We start from the raw sequence: 9,323 nt of genomic DNA, 5'->3' as shown, positions 1-9,323 counted from the left end.
CTACTTTCCTCCCACTCACTTCTTTTGAGAGAAACTCCTTCTCTAGAAAGGATCCATTTTTAGCAACGAATATCTTGCCTTCGGATCTGTGATAGAAGGTGTACCCAACAGTCTCCTTTGGGTATCCTATGAAGCCACATTTCTCCGATTTGGGTTCGAGCTTATCAGGTTGAAGCTTTTTCACATAAGCATCGCAGCCCCAAACTTTAAGAAATGACAACTTGGGTTTCTTGCCAAACCACAGTTCATAAGGTGTCGTCTCGACGGATTTAGATGGTGCCCTATTTAACGTAAATGCAGTCATCTCTAAAGCATAACCCCAAAACAATAACGGTAAATCAGTGAGAGACATCATAGATCGCATCATATCTAATAAAGTGCGGTTACGACGTTCGGACACACCATTACGTTGTGGTGTTCCGGGTAGCGTGAGTTGCGATACTATTCCACATTGTGTAAAATGAAGTCCAAACTCATAACTCAAATACTCACCTCCACGATCAGATTGTAGAAACTTGATTTTATTCTTATGATTATTTTCTACTTCACTCTGAAATTCTTTGAACTTTTCAAATGTTTCAGACTTATGTTTCATCAAGTAGATATACCCATATCTGCTCAAATCATCTGTGAACGTGAGAAAATAACGATATCCGCCGCGAGCTTCTATGTTCATTGGGCCACATACATCAGTATGTATGATTTCCAATAACTCTGTTGCTCGCTCCATTGTTCCGTAGAACGGAGTTTTAGTCATCTTGCCCATGAGGCATGGTTTGCAAGTATCAAGTGATTCTAGAAGTCCATCAGAATGGAGTTTCTTCATGCGCTTTACACCAATTTGACCTAAACGGCAGTGCCACAAATAAGTTGCACTATCATTATCAACTCTGCATCTTTTGGCTTCAATACTATGAACATGTGTATCACTACTATCAAGATTTAGTAAAAATAGACCACTCATCAAGGGTGCATGACCATAAAAGATATTACTCATATAAATAGAACAACCATTATTCTATGATTTAAATGAATAACCGTCTTGCATCAAACAAGATCCAGATATAATGTACATGCTCAACGCTGGCACCAAATAACAATTATTCAGGTCTAATACTAATCCCAAGGTAGATGTAAAGGTAGCATGCCGACTACGATCACATCGACTTTGGAACCATTTCCCACGCGCATCGTCACCTCGTCCTTAGCCAATCTTCGCTTAATCTGTAGCCCTTGTTTCGAGTTGCAAATGTTAGCAACTGAACCAGTATCAAATACTCAGGCACTACTGCGAGCATTAGTAAGGTACACATCAATAACATGTATATCAAATATACCTTTCACTTTGCCATCCTTATTCTCTGCCAAATACTTGGGGCAGTTCCGCTTTCAGTGACCAGTTCCTTTGCAGTATAAGCACTCAGTCTCAGGCTTAGGTCCAGACTTGGGTTTCTTCACTTGAGCAGCAACTGGCTTGCTGTTCTTTTTGAAGTTCCCCTTCTTCCCTTTACCCTTTTTCTTGAAACTGGTGGTCTTGTTGACCATCAACACTTGATGCTCTTTCTTGATCTCTACCTCTGCAGCCTTTTAGCATTGCGAAGAGCTCAGGAATCATCTTATCCATCCCTTGCATATTATAGTTCATCACTAAGCTCTTGTAGCTTGGTGGCAGTGATTGAAGAACTCTGTCAATGACACTATCATCAGGAAGATTAACTCTCAATTGAGTCAAGTGGTTGTGGTACCCAGACATTCTGAGTATATGTTCACTGACAGAACTATTCTCCTCCATCTTGCAGCTGTAGAACTTATTGGAGACTTCATATCTCTCAATCCGGGCATTTGCTTGAAATATTAACTTCAACTCCTGGAACATCTCATATGCTCCATGACGTTCAAAACATCGTTGAAGTCCCGGTTCTAAGCCGTAAAGCATGGCACACTGAACTATCGAGTAGTCATCAGCTTTGCTCTGCCAGGTGTTCATAACATTTGGCGTTGCTCCTGCAGCGGGTTTGTCACCTAGTGGTGCTTCCAGGACGTAATTCTTCTGTGCAGCAATGAGGATAATCCTCAAGTTACGTACTCAGTCCGTGTAGTTGCTGCCATCATCTTTCAACTTAATTTTCTCTAGGAACGCACTAAAATTCAACGGAACAACAACACGGGCCATCTATCTACAACAAAATAGACATGCAAAATACTATCAGGTACTAAGTTCATGATAAATTAAAGTTTAATTAATCAAAATTACTTAGAACTCCCACTTAGATAGACATCTCTCTAATCATCTAAGTGATCACGTGATCCATATTAACTAAACCATGTCCGATCATCACGTGAGATGGAGTAGTTTTCAATGGTGAACATCACTATGTTGATCATATCTACTATTATTCACGCTCGACCTTTCAGTCTCCAGTGTTCCGAGGCCATATCTGCATATGCTATGCTTGTCAAGTTTAACCCGAGTATTCCATGTGTGCAAAACTGGCTTGCACCCGTTGTATGTGAACATAGACCTTATCACACCCGATAATCACATGGTGTCACGGCACGACGAACTGTAGCAATGGTGCATACTCAGGGAGAACAATTATACCTTGAAATTTATTGAGAGATCATCTTATAATGCTACCGTCGAACTAAGCAAAATAAGATGCATAAAGGATAAACATCACATGCAATCAATATAAGTGATATGATATGGCCATCATCATCTTGTGCCTTTGATCTCCATCTCCAAAGCACCGTCATGATCGCCATCATCACCGGCTTGACACCTTGAGCTCCATTGAAGCATCATTGTCGTTTCGCCAACTATTGCTTCTACGACTATCGCTACCTCTTAGTGAGAAAGTAAAGCAATTACATGGCGATTGCATTTCACACAATAAAGCGACAACCATATGGCTCCCGCCAGTTGCCGATAACTGTGTTACAAAACATGATCATCTCAGACAATAAAATTTAGCATCATGTCTTGACCATATCACATCACAACATGCCTTGCAAAAACAAGTTAGACGTCCTCTACTTTGTTGTTGCAAGTTTTACGTGGCTGCTATGGGCTGAGCAAGAACCGTTCTTACCTACGCATCAAAAACCACAACGCGGTATAGTGCTTGCTTTTTGATCTTCAGAAAGAACCCTGTTCATTGAATCCGATTCAACTAAAGCTGGAGAAACAGACACTCACTAGCAACCTATGTGCGAAGCACGTCGGTAGAACCAATCTCGCGAAAGCGTACGCGTAATGTCGTTCTGGGCCGCTTCATCCAACAATGCCACCGAATCAAGAATCAACTAGTGATGGCAAGAAATATGTATATACCCACGCCCACAACTCCTTTGTGTTCTACTCGTGCATATAACATCTACGCATAAACCTGGCTCGGATGCCAGTGTTGGGGAACGCAGTAATTTCAAAAAAATCCTACGCACACGCAAGATCATGATGATGCATAGCAACGAGAGGGGAGAGTATCGTCTACGTACCCTCATAGACCGTAAGCGGAAGCGTCATGACAACGCGGTTGATGTAGTCGTACGTCTTCATGATCGACCGATCTAGTACCGAAGATACGACACCTTCGTGATCTGCACATGTTCGGCCCGGTGACGTCCCGCGAACTCACGATCCAGTAGAGCTTTGAGGGAGAGCTTCGTCAGCACGACGGCGTGATTATGGTGATGATGTTGCTACCGGAACAGGGCTTCGCCTAAGCACCGCTACAATATTACCGAGGTGGATTATGGTGGAGGGGGGCACCGCACACGGCTAAAGATCAATGATCAAGTTGTGTCTATGGGGTGTCCCCCTCCCTCGTATATAAAGGAGTGGAGGAGGGGGAGGGCCGGGCCTCCTATGGCGTGCCCCATGGGGAGTCCTTCTCCCACCGGGAGTAGGATTCCCCCCTTTCCATGTAGTAGGAGTAGGAGAAGGAAGGAGGAAAGAGGGAGAAGGAAAGGGGGGCGCCGCCCCCCCCTTCTTAGTCCAATTCGGACCAGAGGGGGAGGGGGCGTGCGGCCTGCCCTGGCAGCCCCTCCTCTCTTTCCACTAAGGCCCATAAGGCCCATTAAACTCCCAGGGGTGTTCCGGTAACCCCCCGGTATTCCGGTATATGCCCGAACTTCACTCGGGACCCTTTCGATGTCCAAACATAGTCGTCCAATATATCGATCTTTATGTCTCGACCATTTCGAGACTCCTCGTCATGTCCGTGATCAAATCCGGGACTCCGAACTACCTTCGGTACATCAAAACACATAAACTCATAATACCGATCGTCACCGAATGTTAAGCGTGCGGACCCTACAGGTTCAAGAACTATGTAGACATGACCAAGACATGTCTCCAGTCAATAACCAATAGCGGAACCTGGATGCTCATATTGGTTCCTACATATTCTACAAAGATCTTTATCGGACAAACCGCATAACGATATACATTGTTCCATTTGTCATCGGTATGTTACTTGCCTGAGAGCCGATCGTCGGTATCTCAATACCTAGTTCAATCTCGTTACCGGCAAGTGTCTTTACTTGTTTCGTAATGCTACATCCCGTAACTAACTCATTAGCTACATTGCTTGCAAGGCTTATAGTGATGTACATTACCGAGAGGGCCCAGAGATACCTCTCCGACAATCGAAGTGACAAATCCTAATCTTGATCCATGCCAACTCAACAAACACCATCGGAGACACCTCTAGAGCATCTTTATAATCACCCAGTTACGTTGTGACGTTTGGTAGCACACAAAGTGTTCCTCCGGTATTCAGGAGTTGCATGATCTCATAGTCATAGTAACCTATATAGTTATGGAGAAAGCAATAGCAACAAACTAAACGATCATCATGCTAAGCTAACGGATGGGTCAAGTCAATCACATTATTCTCTAATGATGTGATCCCATTAATCAAATGACTACTCATGTCTATGGTTAGGAAACATAACCATCATTGATTCAACGAACTAGTCAAGTAGAGGCAAACTAGTGACACTCTGTTTGTCTATGTATTCGCACATGTACTAAGCTTCCGGTTAATATAATTCTAGCATGAATGATAAACATTTATATTGATATAAGGAAATATAAATAACAACTTTATTATTGCCTCTAGGGCATATTTCCTTCAGTCTCCCACTTGCACTAGAGTCAATAATCTAGATTACATTGTAATGATTCTAACGCCCATGGAGTCTTGGTCTTGATCATGTTTTTCTCGTGAGAGAGGCTTAGTCAACGGGTCTGCAACATTCAGATCTGTATGTATCTTGCAAATCTCTATGTTTTCCTCCTTGACTTGATCGCGGATGGAATCGAAGCGTCTCTTGATGTGCTTGGTTCTCTTGTGAAATCTGGATTCCTTTGCCAAGGCAATTGCACCAGTATTGTCACAAAAGACTTTCATTGGACCCGATGCACTAGGTATGACACCTAGATCGGATATGAACTCCTTCATCCAGACTCCTTCATTTTCTGCTTCCGAAGCAGCTATGTATTCTGCTTCACACATAGATCCCGCCATGACGCTCTCCTTGGAACTGCACCAACTGACAGCTCCACCATTTAATAAAAATACGTATCCGGTTTGTGACTTAGAGTCATCCGGATTAGTGTCAAAGCTTGCATCGACGTAACTGTTTACGACGAGCGCTTTATCACCTCCATATACGAGAAACATATCCTTAGTCCTTTTTAGGTATTTCAGGATGTTCTTGACCGCTGTCCAGTGATCCACTCCTGGATTACTTTGGTACCTCCCTGCTAAACTTATAGCAAGTCACACATCAGGTCTGGTACTGTAGCATCCCAAATTTTCAATTTGGAATGTTATACACTAGATCATCATTTCATATCATATTTGCTGCATTTTGGTTGATCCTAGAAATTTTTCGCAACTCAAGGACCCTCGGAGAGAGTTGGGGATTTCGTTATTTTCATATTTGAGTTGTCTCAAATTTTGAAAATAGGATCTTTTGATTTTATTTATTTTATCTTCAATTATTTCTATTACAAAAATATGAGAGAGGGAATAAAATGACTTTTCCAAAAGAAAGAAATATTGAGGATTTAATAAAAAAAATCAAATAAGATTTTATTTGGTTTTATTTGCTATTTTATTTCAATTTAGGAAAAAAATGCGCGTTTTTCAAAATTGCATTTAGGCCCCAAATAAATGTTCATCCTGTGCGGCTTGATTTTAGAAGCCGGGGAAAATTTATTTTCGGATTTTTGGAGTCCGTTTAGTAGTCCTTTTGTTTTTTTCCGAGCGTAAGTATTTTAAAAAAACGTCCGAACCGACCTACGGGCCGTGCTAGGCCCGGACTCCTCCGGACCCAACCTTTATAAGCCGCCGGCCCACCCTGGGCCGAAACCCTAGCCGCCGCCTGCCTCGAGCCCCACGCCCGCGCCACCGCCGCCGCCGTGCCGCCGCCGCCGCCGCCCCGCGCCCTCGCCGCCGCCGCCGCGCCCAACGCCGCCGCCCCGCCAGATCCCGCCGCCGCCGCCTCGCCGGAGCCGCCGCCGCCCGTCTCGCCGCCGAGTCGCCGAGGTTGTCCCGCCGGTTTTCGTTCGGTTTTCACCGGTTTTCGTTCGGTTTTTTTAGTTTCGTTTTTTTCTTTAGATCGGTTTTTTTTTCGGTTTAGGCTAATTAGCGAGCGTTCACTCGTTCGTTCGTTTTAACAAACGCGTTCTTCGTTTAGATTCAGTTAATGAACGTTCGTTCGTTCAACTGTTCGACGTTTTTCTTTTTCTCGGATTAAACCCGCGATTTTTTTGATCGTGATTTCTGTTCCGATTTTCGTTTTAGTCCAACTTTTCGCTCGTTTATCGGAATCAGACGATTCAAGCGCCTGGAGTTTTGTTTCGAAACCCTCTTTCCGTTTAACCAACTTAAACAAGTTTTTGCCACTGTAAAAAATTGCCTTAGATCCAGAATAGTAAACGGACCCTGTTTCTTTTGCCTTTTGTCTTTCGTTGTTTCGTTCGATTTGACTCTTTTTGCCAACCAGAGTTCTTAAGTTGAACTTTCTGGTTAGATCTCTTTTTTGCCAACCAGAGTTCGATTTGACTCTTTTTGCCAACCAGAGTTCTTAAGTTGCCTTAGATCCCAGAACGCCGACAGTAGCCCCCGGGCCCAAGGCACGTCCGGACTTGGCCGTGCAGGGAGGCGAAAGGGCAAGAGCGAAGCGCCGCGGGCCCTAACAGCCTGCGGCCTTGGGCGCTGTGTGGCGGTTGACTGGATGTGGGCGCCTCAGCAACCGCGTGAGTTGATAAGGGAGCGGCATCTGCCTAGGCTTTGCTTTTTGCTTTCTCCGGTTGCTGCATAGATCCCCTTTCTTGCGCCTCTCCTTCCTTCCTCCAAAATTTCCAGATCTACTTCAACCGCGTGACCTAGGAAGCCATGGCGCCTCGTCAGTCCCCGGCCGGAGCTTGGTACTCGTCTGCCCTGGACTCGCCGAACGTGTCTGAGGCGAGCCTCGCCCGGTTGCGCCGGATGGTGGCGGCGCAGGGCATCGACGGGGCGAAGGTGTTCAAGGCCGGCTCCGCCACCCCTGAGGGCCAAGGGAGCACCTTCTATCCGTTCTTTCTAAGCGCCATTGCTGCTGGCCTGGTGCCTCCCTTCTCGGAGTTCTTCTTCTCTGTCCTCCGCCATTATAAGCTACAGGCTTTACATCTCCACCCCAACTCCGTCCCTCTCCTGGCAATCTTCGCCTATTACTGCGAGGCTCATGTTGGGGTGCAGCCCTCGGTGGCCTTGCTGCGCCACTACTTCTACCTTCGGACCTCTCGCGGTCCTACTTCCGCGTGCGCGAGCTTCATCGCGTACAGTGGCGCCATTGCCATTTTGAACCCCGGGAAAAGGATTGAGGTCTTCAGGAGCAAGCGGGTCTTGGCAGATGCCGGGCGCATCCACCCTCGGCTGATCTTGCCCACGGAGCAACCCACGAGCTCCAGCGATTGGGGTCGAGCAGAGCTCGCGGACCCCGCGCGAAGCTGGTGTTGGAGAAGATGGACGCGGATCTGAGGCCGGCCAACATGGTGGCGGCGAAGCTGACCGACGCGTCACTGCTGAGGGAATTCCTGGAGCACCAGCTGGCTCCGCTTCGGCAGTACTCACTTCTGATGTGGAGGCCCCATCCGAGCCCCGCGGCCTTGGCCGACGAGGATCTGGCTGCGGTCCTCCAATCTCTGGTCGGGGGCGATGTGGCGAGGTTGGAGGGCGCTCCTACGCCCTTGTTCCTCCGCGACGACTGGGAGCAGGTAGTGGAGTCCATGCCCGTCTTCAACGGGGACGGGCCCGTGCCCATGGAAACTCTCGGGGAATCGATGGACGTGTCCTCCGACGACTCCAACGAAGAGGAGGAAGGAGGGGAGCAGGAAAAAGGGCCTGACTCCGAGGCGACTGACGGAGAGTCGAGGGCTCCCCTCCTCCAGCGCAGGTCCCGCGCTCTCCGCCTCTCTCCGACCGATGACGACGAGGATGATGACGAGCTGGGCGGCAGGAGCTTTCCCCCAAACCTGAAGAAGGACAGGACCGGGCTGATCTCCCGCGGGTCTGCCCCGGCCCCGAGGTGGACCGCAGACGCGCCTTCCGCTCCTGAGCTTCCCAAGGTTGACCCTTCCAGCCGGCTTTCAGGCTTCAAATTTGGCCGGAGGCTGCCTGAGCTCACTGGCGACGACCCGTAAGCGCTTGATTCTTGTCTTTATTTCTTGTTCTACTGCTGAGGCTTGACGTCCACATCTTTTGGACAGGCTGGCGCCCGCAGCAAAGAAGCCGAAGGGAGCTCCTGAGGTTCCATCAGTGGCAGCGCCTCTGCCCGCGAAGGAAGGTGACCGCGACGCACGGGCTTCTCCTGCCCGGTCGTCCTCGTGAGGCCTGGCTGAGCCGGCTGGGGCGAGCTCAGCCCCCATGGCCCAAGAGACTCCCGAGGTGCCTTTGCCTGCTGCCGCCACTACAGCCGTTGGGGCGCAGCAGGCTCCACCTCAGGATGCTGTGGTCGCGCTGCCGCCTTCTCCTCTTACTCCACCGACTGCTGTCTCTCCGACTCCTCCTGCCGTTCTGGATCGTGCTGCTGCTGAACTGGACCGGCTGCGGCAGGATCTTCTTGGCGCCGACCCTCGCTTGGTGGCCGGGCGCTTGGAGCTGGCTTCAGGATGGATTCGCTCCGACGCTTTGATTCGGGCGGCGCTGGTCCAGGCCTCGATGGCTTGCGATGAGGAGAGGCAGGCCGTCCTTGAGGCGAAGGCTGCTCATGACGCAGCCCTGGGGGAGGTGGTCGACGTCCGTGGTTGCCGCAAGGCGCTGGAGGAC

Source organism: Triticum urartu, chromosome 4A (genome assembly GCF_056163025.1).
Source record: "Triticum urartu cultivar PI428250 chromosome 4A, HENAU_Tu73, whole genome shotgun sequence".
In the NCBI taxonomy this organism is placed as follows: Eukaryota; Viridiplantae; Streptophyta; class Magnoliopsida; order Poales; family Poaceae; genus Triticum; species Triticum urartu.
Note: the sequence above shows the minus strand (reverse complement) of the source record.